Consider the following 25,059-nt stretch of genomic DNA (forward strand, 5'->3'; position numbering starts at 1 on the left):
CTCCAAGAGTGACTCTCTACTGGGAAGTCTGCTGTAAAAGAAATAGTGGTACAATTCTGCAAGCCAGAGAAGAGTAGGGGACAGGACCTGTGGTTCCAGCTCTTGGGATCTTTGCTGACACTATAACCAAAAGTAATGCCATCTAGAAGCTGCTGCTGCTGCTGCTGCTGCTGCTAAGTCGCTTTAGTCATGTCCAACTCTGTGCGACCCCATAGACGGCAGCCCACCAGGGCCCCATCATCCCTGGGATTCTCCAGGCAAGAACACTGGAGTGGGTTGCCATTTCCTTCTCCAGGAATCTGAAGCTAGGAAGGAGCTAGTGGGAAGGAGTGGGTGCCCAGGGCTGCAATGGGGACTGCTCCTGGCTTGCCTTAGCACAGACTCAATAAAAACATTTAAATGGTGCACAATTTAGCTTAGCCTAGGATGGGCTAAGAGTGAACATCCACATTCAAACTTAACAATGAAAAGGGATTCCACTCTACTTCTACAAAAGACCTATAAGATTACCTGCTTTCCCTAACAGAAAGAAATCCAAAGTGGATTTTCATTTTTACAAAAAAAAAAAAAAAAAAAAAAAGGTGAAAGCAAAAATAACACCCTTCAAATTTGTTTTGCAGTGAGTTCTTAGAGGCATCACACATCCCAAGGAACCAGAGTGACGCCACCAAGTTCTTTCCCCTGAAACTGCATCTCAGCACAAAGGCACCATCGCTTTGAACTTCTCTGCTTTATCTGGACTTATTCTGCTCCTTTGTTAGCAGGCTATGTCCTAAGGTCACTATTTCTCCACTTGATGCCATTTTGGCTTATGAAAGGTTTCAAAGGAATGCTGTACTTTGAATAGTGGGGGAAACTATATATGTATATATATAAGCAATTATCAGCTCCTACTACATGACAGGCATTGATCTTGGTATTTGAAACAAAGCAAATAAGATCCCTGCTGCGTGGGTCTTGTCTTCTGGTGCAAGGAGGATAACAAGTAATGGACAATACATACATCACATGTCAGAGAGTGATAAGTAGTATACAGAACATGATGTGATATAAGAGGGGATGGAGAAATGGGAGATGGTACTGTTTTACTGAGGATCATCAGTGAAGGCCTCTCTGATAAGATAACATTATAGCAGACTTGAAAGAAGTACAAAGCATGTGGAAATCTGCAGGCAAAGGGCCCAGCAGATGCACAGGCCCTGAAGTGGAAATATACTTGGGGCACAGCTAGAGGGCATATGGCTAGAGCAGTGGCATGGGCAAGAGCTAGGAAGTCACAAGGTTGAGGTCAAAGGGACAGCTAAAGCCACATGAATTTTACTTTGAGTTGGTAAAGGCTTAGATGTAAGTAAGTAAGTAAGTAAGTAAGGCTTAGATGCTTCAAAAGATACCAAACCAAAATTGGGAAGTAGGGAGAAGGAGGTTCAAGAGAGAAGGGAGATTGCATATATATGTGTGCATGTGTGCTAAGTCACTTCAGTTATGTCCAACTCCTTGCAACTCTATGGACTGTAACCCACAAAGTTCCTATATCCATGGGATTCTCCAGGCAAGAACACTGGAGTGGGTTGCCATGCCCTCCTCTAGGGGACTTTCCCAACCCAGAGATCGAACCTGAATTTCTTACATCTCCTGCACTGGAGTTCTTTACTATTATCACCACCTATAATTATGTTGTGTTGTTGTGTGGCAGATACCAACACAACATTGCAAAGCAATTATCCTCCAATTTAAAAAAAGAGAAAAAAAGGTGCGGGAGGTTAGAACCAGCCCTCTCCCCCTTTATTTTTCATACAATCTCAATGTATATGCATTTTTTCACTTTTCCTAGTTCACACTGAGCTAAGCACTGTGGAAGACAAAGGCCAAACACAAGTCGTGGTCTCTACCCTTTAAGTCTAGTTTGGGAGAAAACGTATACTCCAGGAAACTTTTCAACCCCACAGTAAAGACCACATGTTGTGTGTTTTCCTTTTGCCCCTCAGATCCATTGTTCCCACCCTACTCTGTGCCACAAGGGGCTTTACAGACAGCATCAATGAGCTCTCATACCCACTGGCTTCCAGCTGGATTTAGCTGATGGAAAGTTCTGGCAAGAAACCCAAGGCTCAGGACAATGAGGTCAAGCTCTTGATCTTCCTGTCTTCCTGCCATGACAGCTTTCCACAGACCGGCCAGGTTCCTTGCCCTCAGCTCTTGTCAGATAGCCTTTTCCTACAGAGACAGCTTGGAGTTCTCGAAACCATTCAGTTCCCTTGCCCTTTCAAGCCTACAGGTGGTTAAGAATTTCCCGAAGTTGCTAGCTTCATCCTGCTTCATTTCCCCTTGCTTATTTCTCTTTACCCAACCCATACTTTCGCAGTCTTTTAGTTAAACTCTGTGTCATGGTTTTTTTTTTTTCCCCCCACTGGGTCCTAAGTGATAATTGAGCTTCCCCAGCAAGTAAAGAAGGTAAGCAACAGGCTCAGCAGGTAAAGAATCTGCCAACCAATCAAGAGACACAAGAGACGCAGATTTGATCCCTAGGTCAGGAAGATCCCCTGGAGGAGGAAATGGCAAACCACTCCAGGATGCTGAAGAACTCCATGGACAGAGAAGCCTGGCAGACGACCAGTCTAAAGGATCACAAAGAGTCGGGCATGACTGGGCAATGAAGTACACTTAAGTGATATGGAAGATAACATACATATAAGTCCTATATAGTATAGGTTATGGGATCTAGATAACCATAGAACCTGAAAGGGCCAGAAGAATCTGGGTTTGTCGGAAAAGTCAGTATAGGAATCTTGGAGAAGATAGAATTTGATCTAGGCCTCAGAAAATGGGCAGGCTTCTCTTAAGCAGAAGAAAAGGCACTCTGGGTCAGGGGAACCATGTGGGGGAAGGCAGAGCAGTGGGAATCAGCACTGGAGAAGCAACAGCCCCTAGAGTAGAGAAGAGGCCAGAAAACAAGATGGCGGGCGGCAGAGTGCGTGTGCCCAGGTCCCAGACTACAGGGGCAGCTGGACAGCAGAGTTTCTACTTGGTGTAGATGGAAACGCGGAGCCCCTGGAGATTTCCATGTTAAGCAAGAAATGTAGATCAATTTGGCTGGAGGGGGCTTCCCTGGTGGCCCATCCGGTAAAGAACCTGCTTGCGACGCAGGAAACCCAGGTTTGATCCCTGAGTGGGGAAGATTCCCTGGAGAAGGGGATGGCAAACCCCTCCAGCATCCTTGCCTGGTGAAGTCGATGGACAAGAGGAGTCTGGTGGGTTATGGGATCGCAAAGAGTCAGACACGACTGAGTGACTAATGCTTTCACTCTCACTAGATCTCAAGAGAGAGGTCTTTGAAATGGGGAGAGGCTAGAAGTAATGGAGGGCGCAGATGGTTTCCTTGCTACGTCTGGGTTTCAGAAGCAGACACAATTCTTAAAGCTACTTATCTAGGCATTTTGCAGTAAACCTCATTAAATGATCTGCTAAAAGTGAGACATAACTAAGAACTTACAGATTCAAAAAGCTTTGAATCCAAAAAGATTCTCCTATCATGACCTTTCTCAGTGGTCTGTAGAAAAGATTTGCCAATCACTCAAGGAGAAAATAAGGTATTATAAGTATGAATAATGGTGCCATCACTTTCTGGCAAATAGAGGAGAAGTGAAAACAGTGATAGATTTTCTTTTGGGCAGGCTCCAAAATCACTGAGGATGGTGACTGCACCCATGAAATTAAAAGAGGCTTGCTCCTTGGAAGAAAAGCTATGACAAACCTAGACAGCATATTAAAAAGCAGAGACATCACTTTGCCAAAAAAGATCTGTATAGTCGAAGCTATGGTCTTTCCAGTAGTCATGTACGGATGTGAGAGTTGGACTATAAAAAAGGCTGAGCATCAAAGAATTGATGCTTTTGAACTTTGGTCCTAGGGAAGACTCTTGAGAGTCCCTTGGACTGTAAGGAGATCAAACCAATCAATCCTAAAGTAAATCAACCCTGAATACTCATTAGAAGGACTGATGCTAAAGCTGAAGCTTCAATACTTGGGCCACCTGATGCGAACAGCCAGCTCATTGGAAAAGACCCTAATGCTATGAAAGATTGAAGACAGAAGGAGAAGAGGATGGCAGAGGATGAGATGGTTGGAATGCATCACCAATCCAATGGACATGAACTTGGACAAACTCCTGGAGATGGTGAGGGACAGGGAGGTGTGGCATGCTGCAGTCCATGGAATTGCAAAGAGTTGGACACAACTTGATTGAACAACAACAAGAGATTTGATAAGATCACCACCATGATGACTTCAACCTCATTATTACCAACAATAGCATTTTAAGCGCACAGTGAACTTTGGGGGAACCCCCTCATGTTTATATGGTCATTCAGCTCTCTGGTTATCCTTGGTAACCAATAACTCAAGGCAAGCATACATAATAGATGAGTAGAGTGAGAATTCCTTGGACAGAGGATTCTGGTGGGCTTTGGACCATGGGGTTGCAAAGAACTGGACATGACTGAGTGATTAACAGTTTCACACTTTCACTTTCAGAGTGAGATGAAAACAGCAAAGTGACATACCATGCCCAGAACCACCGTTAGGAGTAGAGGAGGCACTATGGTCAGAATTCAGTTTTATCGATTGTAATACAGTGTTTTTTTTCTCCCAAACTAAGTAATTATAAAATTTCCTCCATTTCAGAGATAAAGGGATATATACTCCTTAGAGGGATGTATGCATGCCACATAAAGGACAAGTCTTAAAACATTGGGACTTTGGGGACAAATTTTTTATTGTGGCTTCCCCCAAGAATGATTTCAGTCTGGCCCTAATTAAAAACCAGAATTAAAGACTTAACTTCACCAGAGTCACAAAGTGTCCAAAGACAAGTAACTAATTTCTTCTTTATATTATTTGTAGCAAACCAGCCCTTTGCCTCAGGCAAATGGAAAAGAGGTATCTATATTAGTTGAAGTGGGTCCTCTCAACCAACATGGCCTTCCCATGGTGGAATCTAGACCACGTAAAGTTCTTGGGGAATTGCTCTTCATTAAATCACACATTTACATGTGTCTACACTGTTATTCAGGTTAAAGTCTGACTTAACAATGCTCATGCTCATTAAGGTAGTATAAACAATCAGTGGATCAGCTAAGCCAGACCCACTTTCGTCTTCAGTTACCTTGGAAAAAGCAAGGGAAGTCATTTTTGGTGAGTAATTTGGGTACTTGTTGTTAAATAGTCCAGGACAATTTTTTAACACTTTTATATTCCAAAATATCTTTTTTTTGAAGAAAAACCACTCTAAATATCACTATGGACTATTACATTGTACTTGCTAGTTATTTCTAACAACATGATAATGGACAAGGCCCTCTGTTCACATAGCAGTGTTCTCTAACAAAGGTTTTGAAATACAGAAAATCTGAAGGCCAGTAAGCAAACACCTGCATTTAGCACATGTACAGGTGAATGGCCCCTGAGCATCTCCAGGTGGCATGAATAACAAAAATCAGCCAAGAGAACATGAGCGACCAGTGGGGCAGATAATAATGGATATGAAGAAGAGAGGAGTTTGTGAAGTAAAAAGAGGACTGCTTTTGGAGAAAGAAAAAATAGTTTTCTCATGATCTGGAAGGGAGAAAAATAAGGTAGCTGGCAGGGTAGAGAGAGTAATGCTTTACAAGAACAGCAAAAGAGAACTAAATCATAAAGAAAGTACCAGTAAGAATTAAGAGGGGAAAAAATGGGTGCATGAAGAGAGCAAGAATGAGGGAGGAGAAGGGGGAGGAACCTTACAGAAAATCTCATCAGGAAGAAGAGGGGCATGGTGAAATGTGTGAGGTGAGGCTGAACTCAAGATAAAAGGGAGCAAACAAAACACAGGACTGCAGTGGGACCAGAATGCTCAAATCGCATGATTTTCTAAATATACACACAGTTGTGCCTGTGGCTTACCTTACCTAAGGGTCTCTCTGTTGCTTTGTCTGCCTCTTTCCATGTAGAGTTATCTGTGGTCCCCTCTCCCTGGGGTTGTTCCATTCCAGTGCTCTGACTTCCCCTCTTTCTCCTCTCCCACCAATGCTTTATCATCTTTCCACTTTGCCTAATCCACAGCAACTGAGGAACCTGCCAAACGTTTCATGTAATACATACACACTTTAGCAAAAAAAACAAAAATTCTTAATTGCTTTCTCCTGGAGCTGTGTGTCAAGTTCTGTGCTTCTACACTGGTTTGTCTGGATCATCTCCTTTAATTACCCTACAATTCAATGGAGCAGGTATAGTATTATCCTGATTTTAGAGATGAAACTCAGGTCTCAGTGAGTTGTTAGTAATGGGCAGTGAACAGATTAGGATTCAGGGAAACACAGAGCTCACTCTTATCCATCCAGAACTGATTAAGTAGGCAATGGCATATAGTTCTCAGACTGCATACTGCTTGGGGCACGAAGGATGCCCACGGAGCTCCATCTGACCTGACAGTGTCACCTTCACTTCCCTGCTGGTATTTCTGTACTTCCCCTCAATGGCTGAGTAGTGGAAAGACAGAGAATTCCCCTCCATAGAAGTCCTGCCATTCGTGTGTGCAACCTAAGCAGAACCCAGGGCCACTTCCTCTTTTGCTGTAGGTCTGTTTCCATGGTGCTGTTTCCCAGCTTGGCCTGCATTTTGTCTTCCCTTCCCTCAGTTGAACAGAATTGCTTCCTCTAACTACTGAGCTATTAAGACAGAATCTGGGAAATGATGAAGCAAGACCCAGGGGATTTAGGCAAAGAAATGAAGTATCAACTATATGAACTAGTAGAGAATTACCCATTTCTGATGTGGTTCAGTCAAGTATTATGCTATTTGTAAATGAAAATGTTAAATAATAATCTCAGTAAAGAAAGATTATCCAACACCAAGAACCTACTATCTTCTATTTCAGATCTTTGAAACACAGAGGTGTTTACTGCATAGTATGTGATGGGTTTTCCTTTTTTTTAATATATATATTTTCTTTTATTTATTTATTTTTCATTTATTTTTATTAGTTGGAGGCTAATTACTTTACAATATTGTAGTGGTTTTTGCCATACATCAGCCATGGATTTACATGTGTTCCCCATCCCGATCCCCCCTCCCGCCTCCCTCTCCATCCCATCCCTCTGGGTCTTCCCAGTGCACCAGCCCTGAGCACTTGTCTCATGCATGGTATTTGGTGGGTTTTTCTTCATTGAGAAATAAAAAGTCAACATAATCTTTTGCTGTAAGCACCCCTTTATCTAAAACTGTTGTGGACGGAGACCATGGATCTCATGAGATGACTAACATCCATAACCCAAGTATTTAACGAGAATGAAATAATATGCTGACCCTCTAAAAAGAAATAATATTCTTTAACCTGATAAGGCAAGGGAAAAGTGAAAAGACACTTCCCTTTATTCCCTTTTTCAATAAAAGGGGTTTCGCATGAAGCTAACTGATAGTAAAGGGTGTCTAAAAGGTTCGTTTATGAAGAGTAAGTCAGGAGGAAGCACTAATATCTTGAAATCCTATGGGGTTTTACAAAGTGCCAAAGAAATCACTGAGCAAACATGGCTAGCAGGCGTTTGCACCAGAGTCTACAGCAGAGAACTTCCTTATTTGTGAGCAGGGTCACATTTTCAACAGCAGTTTCTGACCTCAGGCTTACCCCTCCTCAGCCCGATGTCAGCAAATCTCTCCAAAGTTTGCCTAGGAAGACCTGCTCCTTTTACAGGTAACTGACCAAGATAGATTTGTCAACTCGGAGCCAAGCTCTTCCACTTTGTTTTTTCCTCCACAGTTTTCCACACATCTTTTCCACAGTCAGGAAAGTTTCCCTGAAGGCATCAGAGATTATATACAAAATGGGGCTTGGGTGAAATAAACTAAAATGATCCTTCCTGTCTCTAAATTCTAAGTTCTTTTCTATTTTCATCTGGAGCAACAGATACTTTAAAAAAAAAAAAAATTCCCCCAAAAAGCCTGAGAGCATTTTGATTTGTCACTGCATGGAGATTTGAAGTCTCTATCTGCACCCTCGCTCTCCTGGGAATTGGAACTAGCACTAGGCAGAATTAATCGACACATCACACCTCCAGTTCATCTCCTTTCCAGACTTCTGGAGCCTCTGTCATTTCTTCCTTGCTCTTGCTGTCTCAGCTCCCTGCCCCTGTTGAGAACAGAAAAAAAATTAAAAGTCACTCTCTCGCATAACGTGTTAGCTAATAAGTGTTTTTTAAGACATCACCCTACTCTGGGGTATCTGCTTTCTCAATTATTTTAGTAAAAAGAATGAAGACTCCTGCCTGCTGCCCCATCTATCTGTATGGGTAGAAATGAAGCCACCATAGGGCAAGCGTCCCTAAGGAGAGTTTCCTGGAAGACAGAACTCTGCCCGGATCTTTTTCAAATCACAGGGCCCGAACCCTGGTCTAGCTGTCTGCTTGGGTTATCCCAGCTTAGAGGACATCCGGATGCAAACCAAAGGAATTCAAGCATTCCTCTAAAGCTCTTCACTCATCCAGTATGCTTGCTTTTTAATGAAAATTTCTATATTGAATGATGGAGAAAATGAGTTATAGGAAAGGCTATGTAGACTGACCTTAATCATAATGAAAACTGCTCCCTCCATTTGTCCATTCCAGTTAGAACCAGTCCTTTCCCACCAGCCTATATAATTTCTGAAGCTGAGCATCCTCAAAAGAATATTTCACGAGAAGTTTGCAAAATGTCAACCTATTTTGGAAGCAGCAGGGCATGGCTGCCTCATTCTGCATTATACTTAATTTAATGTAGACTTTAGTTTGAGGAGATTTATGCAAGAATGGTAACAAAAAATCAGTAACTTTTATTTTTAAAAACCCCCAAAAGGAATTATTTTTATTATATGATTATCTTATATTTATTCTTTATATTAGGACTTCATAGTAAAACAGAAACTCCAGGTCCTACACAAGAAAAGAATGGATTCTCCTGTGTAGGAGAAATAGTTGTCATAACTATGTTGGAGTTTAATGGCTCAATTTAGTCAATAGTTAAAACTATTTGTATGTAAATAGCAGTGTTAAAAGTTGTGAAGTGGGGACTTAAAGACTGAAAGCAGCTTGCAGATAATGTTTTGCCTGGCTTACATAATGCCTTTTGGAAATGTGAGCTAAATGACAATATTTACAAATCAGGAGATTTCACGTACAAATCTAGATGTCTGGCTTTTCTTAAAATCAGGTAAGATCTGGCCACTCTGTACTCCCAGTCTTGAATGACAACAAAGAGCCTTCCCCCCAACCCCCTCGACCCGACAAGCTCCCTTTCGGAGGAAACCTGTGCCCGGCTGATGGATCAACTCGGTCCCCACCACTTCCTGTTATTGTGCGTCTGTGCGCATGTGCGCAGGAGGCTGGCTTTACCCGTTGACACTACCTGCCTTTCTCCAGAAGGCATTTGGTTTTCTAGCCTCTACTTTACGTTTTGTATTTCCTGAAATTTCCTCACTGCCATTCCCTGCTGCTCCAAATTTATCTCTTCATTTCTTTTTCTATTTCTCATGCTCCATGTCCTGGTGCAATTCCGCCCCTGACAGAGGTCAGTTGCAGCTGGAGTGTTCCTGCTGAGAGCTTTCAAACTATTTTGTGCAAAAATACATATCTGGCACAGGAAACATTGTTTGCCCGTGTGCTTGAAAATCAAATCAATCTATACTTAGTACCAAAGACCATGGAGACGCTTAAAACCATGGCCTATTTGAGATTGCACTGCAGTTAAACCTGCTTTTACCCTTTGGTGCCTGTTGCAGCTGCTGTAGGCAGAATTAGCTCTATCTGGGACTCTTTCTACTCAAAAGCATAACAATTATATTCTTCCTGTTAGTATTTTGCTTTCTCTGAAAGCAGCATTGAGGTTCCAAATTTCTTCTAGAAGTTCACAAACATGTTTTATATCAAGTGGCAATTCATGTATGTCTCAGTAGTGTAGAAACATGTAGCTGGAAGGACTATATTCAGGATACAGAAGAATCAGAAAGTCAACTGCATATTCCACACTGCTGCTTAGATAGCTAATAAACAGGTGTCTCAAACTTATTGTGTCTAATAGTACATGTCTAATTTCATCTCTCCAAACCTGTTAATCCCAGCGGGATTCCTATTCAGCAAATGGCAACTCCAGCCTTTCAGTTGTTCAGGCTAAAAGCCTTGGAGTCATTCTTGATTTCTCTCTTGTTCTTATACCTCACATTTCATCCATTTGCAAATCCTGTTGGTTGCACATCCAAAAATGTCCAGAATCCATCCATTCCTCACTACTGCCATTAATATCAGCATAACCAAAGGCACTGTTATCTCTCACCTGATTTACAGAAGTAGGCTGTTACCTGGTCTCTCTTGTCCCCTTTAGTTCATTCTCTAAACAATAACCAGACCGCTCTTCTTAAATGTAAGATCGGGACACTCCCCAACACTCCCCAAATTTCCCGTTTTCCAGACGAGAATCCAAAATCCTTAGAGTGGCCCAGGTCACTATGTGGTTTACATGCTGTCCCCTCATCCTGATGTCTCTAAACGTACATCCTGTTCTTGCACCTGGCCTTGCTCAGTCTGCTGCAGTCAGACTGATCCTGTTCCCATTCCTCAGATACACATGCCCCACCTCAGAGCTTTGGTATCTCTGGGTCCTTTGCCTAGAATGCTCTTCCCTTAGAAAATCCTCAAATCTGAACTCAGTCATGTCTGATTCTCTGCGACCGCACGGACTGTAGCCCACAAGGCACCTCTGTCCATGGGACTCTCCAGGCAAGAATACTGGAGTGGGGTGCCATTTCCTTCTCCAGGGGATCTTCCTGAACCACAGATTGAATTGTCTCCAACATTGCAGCGGAGATTCTTTACCATCTAAGCCACCAGGCAAGCCTCATCTCCTTGAGGTCTTTGCTAAACATTTCCTCATGGTCAGGTCTTCCCTGACCACTCTATTTAATTAATTTTCTCTTTGTCACATAGCATATTGCCCTCACTTGTTTTTTCCTTGTCTGCCTCTGCAACATATACACTCTGTTATGTGTTCACTGTGCAGTGTATACACTCCACAATGAGTGCTTTATGAGGGCAAGGACTTTTCCATTGCTCTTTTCAGTATCCAGGACAGTGCCTTAGACATAATAGTTCCTCAATAAATACTTGATGAATGGATTAGGTAGAAATGCCACCCACTTTTTAATTATTCTATTTTCATCACTGAAGTCTACAAAGAAGAATGCATGCTTCCAATCATGAGCATATTTATGTGATCTTTAAATGAACGGAAACCAAAATAGAAAAGGTTTATTTCTTATATTTTCTGGATATGAGCAGCAATTCTTGATTTATCAAAGTTAATCCCTCCTGCTGAATTCTAAACATGTGGAACCTTAAATATCTGATGAAAGGAAAATTTGCTATTTCAAGTTAAGTCAAGCTAAGGGGTAAAGGATTCCAGTTTTGGTATTATTTTGTCTCTTGTCAACTGCACTGAGGATCCCAGTGCTTCTTAAATAGGCCCTTTGGGGAGACATGCTTCGGCTATTATGTGGGGCATGGTTCCGGGTCTGAGGTCCTCTCTGTTAATTCAGTGGCATCATTGACTGCTGTATTTGTTTTGCTCAATTAATTAAACAAGGAGACCATTATACCGAGGTGGTTCTAATGCCTCGGTAGCCCACGTGCATAAAGAAACCAAAACCTTAGCGTGTCTGTCCCTCAAGGTTAAGGTCTTGAAACCTGAGGACAACTCACCACAAACAGGGAACTAGGCTATCCCAAATAATGCAAATGCGTAAGCTACGGCCAATCAAACAGTGTCCTTGCATACTTCTGCCTCAAAAAGCATGTCCCCCAGCTCCTGTGGGCAGAGGGCTCCTAACAATTTCCAGTTGGGTACTGCCAGATTCAAATTGATTTTTGCTCACATCAACTCTTAAAATTTTTCATAGTCTTCCATTTATCTTTTAACAGTTCCAACACCTTAATGTGGGTTAAGACCTTACAGCCATTGAAAGTGAAAGTGAAAGTCGCTCAGTCATGTCCGACTCTTTGTGATCCATGGACTATACAGTCCATGGAATTCTCCAGGCCAGAATACTGGAGTGGTTAACCTTTCCCTTCTCCAGGGGATGGTCCCAACCCGGGATTGAACCCAAGTCTCCCGCACTGCAGGTGGATTCTTTACCAGCTGAGCCACAAGGGAAGCCCAAGAATACTGGAGTGGGTAGCCTATCCCTTCTCCAGTGGATCTTCCCAATCCAGGAATCGAACTGGGGTCTCCTGCATTGCAGGCAGATTCTTTACCAACTGAGCAATCGGGGAAGCCCATTCGGCTATATTATTTAAATGCATCATGCTTCTGAATTTGAAAAAAATATAACTGCAGGAGAAAGACAAAAAAAAAAAAAACCCAACAGAGAAGTAGGAACAATGATAAAACAAAACAAAATAACCACAGATTAACCATCTTAAAGTTTCTGACTTTTGTTTGTCAGGGTTAATTTTGCATGGGTGTGATCCTTGTTCATTGCATATGCCACTAAATAAGTTAAAACATGATGTGACCAATTACCCAATGCACTTATTAATTCTGGAATTGCCATTCACCTATTTCAGGGGATTCTTTAATGCTGACTTTTATTCAAAGCACCGTGGGACAACATAAGACTTGACAGATAATCATAGCTCATATTTACAAAACTCTCACCTTGTACAGGCACTGTTCCCTGGGCTTAAGCATATTAACTAATTGCAATGCTGTGAAGTGGAGACTGTCATACAAGAGGAAAAGGTTGTCTCCGACCTTCTTCTGGGTCAGAAAATTTAACTGACAAAGACAGATTAATAGGTGAAAAGCATATTAAGTGTGACTGTATTTTTTACATTATACATGGAAACCTTCACAAGATGTGAGGAAGTAACCAGAGCAGGAAGCTTTTATACATTTTAGACAGAGAAACAATAAATTTGTGAAGAACTGATAAGATGAAAGGATTGGCCTAGGGGTAATAAGCAATGAAGAAGTAACTAGGAAGAATGAGTCTAGTTTAACAAAGTTTGTTTGTACCTGTTTCTTAGCCCCTGATTCCCTATCTCTGTAAGAGTGTCTTCCTTCCTCTTGGTACGTGGAGGACATTTCTCATGTGGAAGTTTTAGTCAGTTTCAGGGAAGAAGGGCAAGAGTGAGGAGGTTAGAGTGATCTTCCTGCTTCTGCTTTGTTTTAAATTCCTTCAGTGTAAGAAATTTAACATGTCAAGGTGGCGTATTTTGTGTGTAAAGCCCATCACTGTTATTATCTCCATTTTACAGATGAGGAGACTGAGTCAAAAAGAGGTTAAGTAATTTGACCTAAGGTCACAAAGCTAGTTAGTTGCAGCAGTTGGTTTGGACGCAGGTAGTCTGGTTCTAGAGTTCATTCTCTTACCCATGGCTATAAAAAAAGGAAATAATACTGTAGTATAATAAAAGGCTTCCCAGGCACAATGGTAAAAAAAAATCCACCTGCCAATGCAGAAGACACAAGAGACGTGGGTTCAATCCCTGGGTCAGGAAGATCCCCTGGAGTGGGAAATGGCAACCTGCTCCAATATTCTTGCCTGGGAAATCCTATGGACAGAGGAACCTGGCAGGCTACAGTCCATGGGGTCACAGAGTCGGACATGACTGAGCACACACACATAATAAAAAATATATCTGGTCTTTGTCCCCAGTTTTCTGGCAGATCTCCTAAAATCCTTGAAATTTCATGGGAGCTAAGAGTGACTTCTATTATTCACAAGAAAGAACCCCTTTGGAGCACAGATATCTGAGTATATATTAGTGTAGCAGCTTAAACTTAGTCTTCTAGATGGTCTCAGAAAAGGGCTGTCACCAGAAAGAGCAAATGATTGGAGTGTTGGAACTTTCAGTACCACCCACTGATGTCTGAGAATTAGGAGAGAGGGGGCTGAAGATTAAACTCTTAATCTGTGGGATTTGAGTTAAATTGCTAGGACACCCAGTATCTGCTGAGCATTGGAGAATTAACTTGGTGATATTGGAAAACACGCCAGAAATACAAAAACACAACTCAAATATTGCCAATGAGATAAGAATCCTCACTGAGAGTTATTTAAAGTCTTATTCATAAGTTCTGATGGAGGTACCTGATAAAATCTCTCTCTTGCAGAATCACTAGCACTGTTTTGAGTTTGACAAAATTTGAACACATATATTTAATCAAGAATGTAAAACTCTAGCCTCAAGCAATTTTACCTCTTCTGGAAATGCTTTTTACCTCCCCACAATCCTCAACTCTCTGATACGAAATCGTGAAAGTGGTTAGAGATCATTTAACATCAGAAAGGTGGAATAAGGGTACAGAAGGATATTCTGCCCCAGAGATTCTTTTTATTGAGGCCCCTACCAGGAATCTCAGGACACCATTGGCTATTTGGAGAGTGTAGCAGGGAGGGGTAACTCTGGACACCTCAGTTATACTCGTGGTAGGGTATTACACTGATGACAGGATGGTTAGCCTTCCCAGGCAGAAAAGGCCAGAGGCTTATAAAGAATGTAACTTCGTCTTTGTAAATTCTAGTCACGTGTATCAAACATACTTTCAGAATACATGTCAGCTTGCTTCTGCTGCACATTTCTGAAGCAACAACAAAGTTTTCTGACATTGAAAGTTGTAAATGTATTCCTTCTCAGTCAGCTTTTTGAACCTTTAGTTTTTAATTCTAGGAAATAAAACTGAATTTGTTTAACTTATTTAATAATAGTGAAATTAATTAAAAGGAAAATAATTCATTTAAACTGAAAAAAATTTTTATATCTTTTCCATATTGTAATTAACTTTGGAAAAACAAAGCTTTTTTTCAATACCTCTTATTCTTATGCTTAAAACATGATTTACCAATACAGTTTAAAATTTCTTTCCTTACGCATACCTTCTAATTTCCCCCAAAGCACAAAGAAAAAGCATTTTGATTATTGTAAGCATTTGATAAAATGCTTGTTTAACACACTTTGAGAGTTAGAGGACAGTGTGCTCTTTCTAAGAGGTAAATCTGGTCATGTTACACTCTATTTCAATGTTTCCATGACTCCCTACCACTCTCAGGATAAAGTCCAAATACCATAGCATAGAACTGATGGTAGGTAGCAGCCATATCATGCCAGACCTTTGAGCATCCTTCCTCCTTCATCTGGAGTGTCTTCTGCACACTTTGTGCCCTTCATCCAGCCTCCTCCTGCCTCAGCTCTCCGTTTGATGATCTGTCTTTCCTGAGCACCCCCCGCCCCCAGTTGGACCGGGTTGGGTGCCCCTGCTGTGTGCTGCTAGTCTGCACATTCACTGATGATAGAGATTATATTTTCTCTTCCTTGGATTGCTGGGACCTAGGACAGTGCTGATACATAGTCTGACTGATGACTATTTGTCAGATCAACAAGTCAACACATTGATCTATATTATCAAAAAGTTGACATGAGACGAAGGTAGGTCATGGATACCCAGACAAATGCTGTCCATAGCATACTGTCTATACTTTCCTTTAAAAATATTTTTAATTCATTCCACAAATAATATTTGAATGCCAATTTGCCAGATACTACTCTAGGTCCTTGGGATAGACGTTGGAGAATAAAACAAGGATCTCTACCCTGCTGGAGCTTAATATTCTAACAAGGAGAGTGACAATAGACATAACAAAAAAGTTAGGTGATGATTTTTATGGAGAGAAAATGCAGAGCAGGACAAGGGGGTTCAGATATGTGAGGACAGGGGACAGGTTGTAACTTTAAATAAGGGAGTTAGATAGGCCTCATCAAGAGGGAGTCATGTGAGCAAGTGTTAGAGTAAGCAAGTGTTTGCACATGGATGTTGAGGGGAAGAAAATGTAGGCAGAGAACAGCTGATGCAAAGGCCAGATCTGGAGTAGGAGTTTGCCCAGCTTATTCCAGGAACAGCCCAGAGGCCAGAAGGGTTGGAGCAGAATGAATGAAAGGGATGAAGGGGAAGGGCGAGGCAGAGAGGAGGTGGCAGAGGTAGGCACGAGGTGTATAGGATCTGAGATCCGTTCTGAGTCAAATGGAGGGCCTGGAAGCGTGGCAAGCTTTGCCTTACATTTTGAGTACATAAGCCCTATTTGGGAAATGAGCTCTATTTTTATAAATAAGAAAATTATCTTTCTTAGTTGATCGTTTCCACTTTCATTTTCTTGGGCAGCCAATTCTGTACCAAAGAAGAATTTCCTCCTATATGTCTGAGTCTTATCCAGTATTTCTCAGCCAAGTTATTGTGGTGCACAGGGATGTTATGACCTGTGGCGAGATATTTTTCCAGAATTCACAGTCAAGTTGATTTTTAGGATGTTTTAAGATGGAATATAAAAAAATGTGATTTTAATTCTGATTTTTAAATATTATTTCAAAATAAGGAGTGGTAAGAGTTTTTATGTGAAGGAGCAGGAGATGAATGATGTGGTATAAGAATTGATCATTATAGCTACATAATTGTCCTGCAGAATGTTAAAGCATCATTGAATCAAATGCTCTATGTGAACCTTGGGAACAAAGCCAACATTAGAGAAAGCCTCACTTCCAGATTCTTGTGTTTTTACCGTATCAAAATAAAATGTATTTTCTAGGAACTGGTCCTAGACATGTTTTGTTATCAGTTCAAAGGAAAAGCCACATAAAGAGTGTTTCCAAAATGCACTAGAGAAGATATCTTACAGAAGATAAATAGATAATAAATCTGACAAAAACTGTTTAGCTGCAAAAAAAATGCAAAGCAATCATGAGGTACTTAAATGAATTTTGAGAAGAAAAAAGAGAATATTAGAATATTCAGATGAGAATATAGAAAGTTAGTGAAACACATTCTCAGACTGTTTGGGAGTGAGAACATCTCTGTTCTCCCTGCTGGTGAACAGAAAGCAATGTGATACTGTGGACTATAAATCTGAAAAGGTATCACATCTTTTGGCCTTGTACTCCTGGGAAAGTTTGTTTAGGAAATAATGCAACAAAAAAGTTAAATTGCAGTTTTAGAGAGAAATCATATATATATATATATGTATATATATATATATATATATATATATATATATTCCAAAGAAAAGAGAGTTAAATAACACTTAATCCATATTAAGAAGTGTTATACAACTTTAAATATTTTATGAAAAATTAATGATATTTATAATGATGTTTGCAGGATGAAATAAAGTTCAGCACATGGCCTGAGCATATAAAAAAAATGATAGAAATAAAACCTTAGTGGAAATCCATTAAACTATTAAAAGTCATCATTTTTAAATGGTGATGTCATGGAAGGGTATTTTTTCTTATATTTCTATTACACAGCATTGATAATAAATATTTATGTATAATATTTCTAACACTTCTGTTTTACTATAAATTATATATTTTAATGTACAAATCTGTTTAATTTTTTGCACATAAACTTTTAAGAGTACTTTAGAATAAGATAAAGCTATTTTCAAAGTATGCTTGCTCAGTTGCTTCAGCCATGTCTGACTCTTTGTGACCCCATGGACTGTAGCCTACCAGGCTCCTCTGTCCATGGGATTCTCCAGTCAAGAATACTGGAGTGGGTTGCCATGCCCTCTTCCAAGGGAACTTTTCAACCTGGGGATTGAACACACATCTCCTGTAATGCAGGTGGACTCTTTACCACGGAGCCACATTTTTTTAATTAAAAAAAAAATTAAAATCTTTTCATCTAGTCAGAGGTATAATATGAATACAAGCATATAGGATATACCAGAAGATCTTCATTGAAGACTCTTATAAATTTTCTAGTGTCAAACCATTAACTTGCTATCAATCTGAGTAAAATGAATTAGTGACAGTCTATTTGGTGCTAACTAGGATATGTTGGGCTTCCCCGGTAACTCAGACAGTGTGGTACGTTAACATTTACCAAATTATTCATGAAGCTGGCTTTATGGAGATTTTAAGATAGGTCAAAACCTAAAAGTACTACCATAGATGCACAGGATAAATATTTCATATAAATGTATGTAAATATTTCGTGTAAAAAGCAACAAATCTAAACTCTGTATACCTACAGTGTTCTTGTAGGAAGTGTGGAAGAAAAGCTGATGCAAATTTGCAACTCTTGATGAACGCGTTAAAACCTCTATATAGACATTACAGATAGAAGAGCATCGTTGTTTGCTAGTTTGATATTTCACTCTGTTAGTTTTGTTCAGTGACAGCCCACATTAATGTCAGGCTTGATAAAGACATCACTGCCTTTCTTTTTGGAGAAGGAAGGTTGTTAGTTTTTCAAAGGCAAGCCACTTAATTTTCTTACTAGTAAAAATGGGTATCTATTATTTTAAAAACATAGGTTGTTTTTTTTTTTTAAATTAAGTTTTTGCCCTTGAAAGGCTGGGAAAATCAGCATTTTTAGAGCGCCATTCCATTGAAAGGCAGTTTGGCTTGATGAATTCAAACCCTGAGATGTTTTCTTTCTTCTGGAAGTCCTCATGGCATAGTTGGCTCACTTTTCTACACCTTTGTGGCCTCAATTGTTCCAAGCCTCCCTCCAGAACAAGTTAAGCATGTGGGCATTCAGACCACTTTTCCAACAAAGTGTATTTTCCCTCCAGATTCAAGGCCTGGTGATTATAATGGTGGGAATTGTGAATATTGTCCTGACACAAAGCCAACCTAACACTTCCAGGACTTAACTCTTAGTTCCCCAAAAAGGCCGTTTCCTGGAAGAACTCGCTGAGTTCATGCAGGTGAGCCGCTCTTTTCTCCAAAGCTTGCTTCTCACTGTGCTTCACCCTTCTGGTGCTTTTAAATATTTTGTTGGAAATCCCTCTCCCAAGAGTTGGAACCCTTGATACAAACTTGTTATGGTAGTCCCTAGTTTTCAGTTTAGTGGGAGTGGACATTAGGGTTTTTTAACCAATGGTCACATAGATATTTCAGCTCCTTCATTTGAGCAATGAAAGCCATGGTATGAACTTCACACCAGCTCTAGCAAAACACTGCATTTTATGACCCCTTAGTCATAAAAAGACACAGTACCATCACAATTTAATACCCCAAAGTAGGGGGAGGATGGGAGGTCCGCATCCTACCATCCTTACTGAAATTCCTTACTTAGCTTGGCAGTCACTTACTTTCCTGGATTTCTTTCCAGTCAGTCCATAACAAACTTAGTAGAGCATGAGCCAGCTGCCCTGTGGGTGAGTTTGGAAGCTGATCCTTTAGCCCCAGTTAAGCCTCAGATCTGCAGCCCGCGCCGACAGGGAGATTGCTTAGTTACATGCTAACATTCTAAACTGCCTTTTAGAATTGCCAGGTCTGCATTCAAGGGGGCAACTTCGTGTCGCCGTGACCACCTTGATCTCCCATAGAGAACAGCTCGGCAAGAGAAACATTATGGAAATATTCCAGAAAACCTTACTTCTCCATTTAGCCACAGGGAAGAGGTGGGAAGAAGATGTGAGCTTGAAACCTTAAACATTTAGGATTGGAGGAGCTAGTCTCAATATTACTTCTAAATTTCCTCCAACAGTGGGTGTTCTGTGCCAGGAAAGTGTCTCCCATTCACTGGATCATCATCTTGGAACACCTCTCTTGTTCGATCTCTGTTTTAGTCCATTTTTTATTCGATAAGGAATCAAGATACTCAGTGGAATCGTTCCTCAGTCTCCTGAAATGTGTAGTTTTGATTCCTGGTCACAGGTGTTACACTGTGTTTACCTGATGTTCCCCTCCAGCTAATCCGGAAATATAGTCATTTTTATATTATTTATACATGTGACGCACGTACTTTAGAGATTTTCATACTGAGCATGTAAGCCTTTAAATTTTTAAATCTTGTAATCTATGGCAGTTTTATAGAAACCTGACAGTTACAGCTGGATAAAGAACCACAATGGTGCGGGTGAGTAAAGAAGTTATTTAGGGAGAAGAGATGGCTTTGAGCAATATTGTGAGATAGACCCAGGGTTCCTTCTGAGGACTGACAATTTACCGTCCATCCCCCATTCTTGCCTCTTCCTCTGAGTATCTGTGATGAATCATTACCCAAATAAACCGGACTAGCTACTTCATCGCAAAGCTTTGGGTGTTCGGTTATTAATAAACTCCTTTATACAGCAGATAAGAACTGAGGCTTAAAACAAGATGCCTAGCTTAAAGTTATACAACTCATAATGGCAAACACAGAGCTTAAAAACAGGTTTTCGGGTTTAAAATTCCATACTCTGCCATATGCCAGTGATGCCTAAGCTAACATTGGTTTTTATCTTTGTAAAATGATCTGCAATTAAGGAATAATTTTCTGTGCATCTTTTTAAAATTGAGAATGTTTATAGCTACTACTAGCAACATCTGCATAGAGGGTCTGCTAACTTCTCTTTGAGAGTCACTGTGAAAGTAGAATGTGATGAGGTCTATAAGCCCCCACCAGGGTATCTGGGCAGTACAAGCTCCCTGACCATGCAGTTCTTACCCTTCTGAGCTTACCTGCGTGAGTAGGCACCCAGTGACTACCCCTGGGATTTCAGGACAAAGTTTCATTACACTGTTATTTCAATGTAAAGCTAAGCAAAACTAAGCTTTTCCCCCCTAAAAGTATGAAAACCTTTTCCAATGAATGTACAATTTGTTTTAATATCAGAACTAGTTTTATTAACCTCTTCTCAGTTACTACTTTCCTAGTTGCCTTACAAGCCCAGTTATGAACCCACAGAGCATATCTTTCCTTTTCTAGTAATCTGGAATCCTCTGGTTCAAAGGGTATGTAAATTAACTGTTAAGACTTTGGTTTTAATCATTAATATAACATCCTTTCCTTGGGTATATTTTCCTTTCAAAAAGAAGAACCAAGAGAAAGAAGTATTTAACACAAAGGACTCCCCTGGTGGCTCAGCTGCTAAAGAACCCGCCTTCCAATGCAGGAGATGCAAGAGTCTCAGGTTCAATCCCTGGGTCAGGAAGATTCCGTGGAGAAGGAAATGGCCACCCACTCCAGTATTCTTGCCTGGAAAACTCCATGGATAGAGGTGTCTGGAGGACTACAGTCCACAGGGTGGCAAAGAGTTGAACATGACTGAGCACGCATGCAATTGAATAAATACTGATGGAATTTCCAATAATGTATGAAATAGCAGTTATATAGATGGGAGGAAAGGAACATGTTTTAAGCCCTCAGAAGATCCTAAGAAGAGCCAACTTTCTTCTTTTTTATATATGGGTGATCTTTTTAATAAGAATTGGAACAGGTTCAGAGAATGAGATAAAATGTTACCTCTTCTCCTCTGCTTGAAATGTTGCCCCAGAGTCAACAATATAAAAGCATCATGATGGGAAGCCAAGGCTGTGGGGCTCAGACAAATCTAGATTCAAATTCTTAGCCACATACAAGCCAATGTGTCCTTTGGTACATTGCAAATTGATCCTCAGTTTCTTCCTCTGAAAATATGGGTAGCTCCTTGGCAGAGTGGTTGCAGGATTTAATGAACTGATATAGGTAATGCATCAGCCCTACCTAGCACTTTACCTTCTGTACCTCATTTCTACTCCATCCCTGTAGCATTAAAGTGTGCTCACAAATCCCTTTCTTTCTCCTCTCCAGATAAATGCTGCGGTTTCTTGGATTTATTTCTTAAAACCAGAGAAATTTCTAGGAATTGGCAGCAGTTAGGAGCACAGGGAATGATTTAGAAGCTCCCCTAAGAAGTCAGAGAAAGCAGTTCCACGGTAGAGATATTCTTCTGCATCCACAGAAGTTTATTTACTATTCAAAAGACTACACAAGTTAAAAAAGATGAAGATTCATTAGATCCAAATCCCCACTCTCTTTTCCCGGATCTAAATCAGATGTTCCCACAGTTACCTGTGTGCTGCCCAAGCTGCCAAAACTTGAAATTTACAACCCCCTTGATTTTGTATTTCAGGAAATTTGATTTTGTGATCTAATTTTAGAATAACAACTAGTCCTCCACAGAGAGTCTCAAATTTTCCTGTTTCTCAAGGAATTACAATTTCTGAGTTTCTCTATGAAAATCTAAATATATAGTCTTCTATTTCTGTTTTTTTTTTTTTTTTCTCTTTGCAGGAAAGGGGATAAATCACTCAATATATAAATTCTGTGAGAAGCAACACTAGAATCTTGTGCAGAACCATCATTAATTGAACAATTCTCCAATAAGGCAAAATATACTAAAGTACTCTGTAAAGGCTCAGTGATATTTACAAAGGCCAAAATAAATCTATAAAAGGTATGTACATAGACATATTTTTATTTTTAACTGATCTAAAATAAAACCGTCTTCCTTATCTGAACTCTTCACAGAAGCCATACTGATCGTCTAAAGCTAACAACCACCTGAATGATCATTTCATCAACAACTCAGTGCTTGGCCCTGCCCTCTGCTCAGAAAACAGCATCCAGCTCAGCTTTGGACACGGCTAGGCCTGTTTACATGGAGAAGGCAATGGCACCCCACTCCAGTCCTCTTGCCTGGAAAATCCCATGGATGGAGGAGCCTGGTGGGCTGCAGTCCATGGGGTCGCTAAGAGTTGGACACGACTGAGCGACTTCACTTTCACTTTTCCCTTTCATGCACTGGAGAAGGAAATGGCAACCCACTCCAGTGTTCTTGCCTGGAGAATCCCAGGGACGGGAGAGCCTGGTGGGCTGCCGTCTATGGGGTCGCACAGAGTCGGACACGACTGAAGCGACTTAGCAGCAGCAGCAGCAGCAAGCCTGTATACATACTTTTGTGTAGTTTCATCTTTTCCTTGCTCTCAATTCAAGAGTGAGATCTTACTCCCTGGTTTCAACATCATCTGTCCTTTATTTTGGAATTTAAAAAAATACAAGTTGAGCAATATGTGATTTCCTATGCCACAAAGTCAAAGACCCACATAATTTTCCTGGTAGAACTCCTGACATTCAAGATGTTTATAAACCTTCAGATTTATTGATAACATTTTTTAAATTGGAGGTTAATTGCTTTATGTTGTGGTGGTGGTCTCTGCATACATCAGCATGAATCAGCCGTAATTATATATACACACACACATATATATAAAACCTCTGCTTTTTGTGCTTTCCTTCCCACACCCTCGATTGTCACAGGGTGCCAGGCTGGATACTGATAGAATTTTAATTCCATTTTCTCCAGGTTTCTCATAGAACTTACATTCCGAGCCGGGAATTTAAGTTCTCTACTGAGTTGTTTTTCTGGTGTGACTCACTCACTTCACAAGTGAACCTCTTGTCTCTGCAACAAGCTTCAGCTTCCCGACTGAGGGATCTACCATGTTTTAAAGGGTTCTTAAACCTCCCACTATGTCTACCACTGAGTTTGATGATTAAAATACCATCAGTAAAGTTTAGATGGGTTAAAGTGAATACCTGATAGTTGAAGATATTGGTTGAAAGACTCAATTTGAACAAATACATTGTTTAAAACTTTATTTTAATGGAAAATTTGGAGAGAAGATACATAATGAACCTCATGCTCCTATCACCAGCTTCAATAATTCTCAACGCATGAGAATGTGTAGTTTTTTTTTTAAACTGATAGACTACATTTTGAGCACTTTCAGATTTACAGACAAATTAAGTGAAACAGAATTCTCATATATTCCTTTCTCTCTTTTCCCAGTTGCCCCTATTATTGACATCTTGAGTCACTGTGGTACATTTGTTACAATTGATGAGACAATACTGAGACATTATTATGAACTAAAATCCACAGTTCATTTTAGGGTTCACTCTTTGTACTGTACATTCTATGATTTTAACAAATATATAATGACATGTACCTACCACTACTGTATCATACAGAATGTGCACGCGAGCATGCTCAGTCATGTCTGAATCTTTGAGCCTCATGGACTGTAGCCTGCCAGGCTCCTCTGTCCATAGGATTTTCCAGGCAAGAATACTGGAGGGGGTTGCTATTTCCTTCTCCAGAGGATCTTCCTGATCCAGGGGTCAAATCCACATTTCCTGCACTGGCAGACAGATTCTTTACCACAGAGCTGTCTGGGAAGCCCCATAATACAGAATAGTTTTACCAAATAGTTTTTCATATTAAGAAAATAATAACTAACTCTTAATTACCACAGGGATAATTATGTTCACACTATTGAAGATATTTATATCCAGATTCAGTTCACATTTTATGCTTCTTATGATTTCATATCTATTGTGTATTTCAATTCATAGCAGTCTCCTTTGGTAGACATTTTTATCCCCATTTCCTAGATAAAGATATCGGAGATCTGGAAGATTAAATAACTTGCCAAAGGCCAAGCAACTAGTAACTAGCAGAGCAAGGATTCCAACCTAGATTAAGTGGGATTAATTCATGCTGCAAAATTTATGACTTGGTAAATGATGGAAATGCTAAAATTAGTCCTTTCTACCATTTGCAGAGCAATTAAGCATGTAGTTGAAAGCAGATCCAGATGGCAGAAGGCTTCCCAGGAGCAAGGTTTCCTCTGCTACGGCAGAGGAGTAACAATCTGGAAGTGATGCTGGGGGAGTGCTTGATGGCCCAACTCACCTCTCCTCAGCTTGTGCATCACGTGTAAGAATGAACAATTGTAAGAAACGTGTTGGGTCCAGGGAGATGGCCAGGCTTCAATCAGGTGATGGAGCTGGTGGTAGAAAGTGTTATTTGCGGTGGCATAGAGCTTCCACATGGTACACGGGGCAACTGATGAGGGAAAAGGGAGCCGTGGGAGGATGTGTGCAGAGGAAGAGAAGCCCTAAGCTCAGTGGGGATGAGCACAGAAGCCAAAAAGTCTTCCATCTCAGCCAGTAATTGAGGGAAGAAGAATGCTAGGCGTGATGAGTTTAATTGACCACAAGGTTTTCAAAAGCATCCCCCTTTGAAGTCCTGGGTAGGATTTGGCAATCCCCACTCTGAGTCCAGAACATCTGTGGTCAAAAATCTGCTTTCCAGTTGCTCAGAACCACGCTCTTTGAGAGGGAGTCTCTCGCTCAGCAGCCTGGCCCCTGCACACAGGAACGTCCCACCAGGTCCTAAGGGGTAGTGGTCTA

At 40.6% G+C, this 25,059-nt stretch overlaps 1 protein-coding gene and 1 long non-coding RNA gene across 5 annotated transcripts in view; one reads left to right on the forward strand and one right to left on the reverse strand.

The window, feature by feature from the left end:
- Positions 1-19,281, reverse strand: part of DYRK2 (dual specificity tyrosine phosphorylation regulated kinase 2) — a 40,498-nt gene extending 21,217 nt beyond the window's left edge. Inside the window, exons 1-2 of the mRNA XM_020905476.2 lie at positions 19,148-19,281; positions 8,082-8,158 (exon numbers count right to left, since the gene is read on the reverse strand). The gene's annotated coding sequence lies outside the window, so the exon portion shown is untranslated. The remainder of the gene's footprint in view (positions 1-8,081; positions 8,159-19,147) is intronic.
- A 46-nt stretch (positions 19,282-19,327) lies between these two features.
- LOC110145252 (uncharacterized) overlaps positions 19,328-25,059 on the forward strand; it is a 39,319-nt gene continuing 33,587 nt past the window's right edge. For all 4 annotated transcript variants that reach the window (XR_011483371.1, XR_011483372.1, XR_011483370.1 and 1 more), the window contains exons 1-2: positions 19,328-19,459; positions 22,096-22,258. This is a non-coding gene — a long non-coding RNA (uncharacterized lncRNA). The remainder of the gene's footprint in view (positions 19,460-22,095; positions 22,259-25,059) is intronic.

The sequence above is a fragment of the Odocoileus virginianus genome, chromosome 24, assembly GCF_023699985.2.
Source record: "Odocoileus virginianus isolate 20LAN1187 ecotype Illinois chromosome 24, Ovbor_1.2, whole genome shotgun sequence".
In the NCBI taxonomy this organism is placed as follows: Eukaryota; Metazoa; Chordata; class Mammalia; order Artiodactyla; family Cervidae; genus Odocoileus; species Odocoileus virginianus.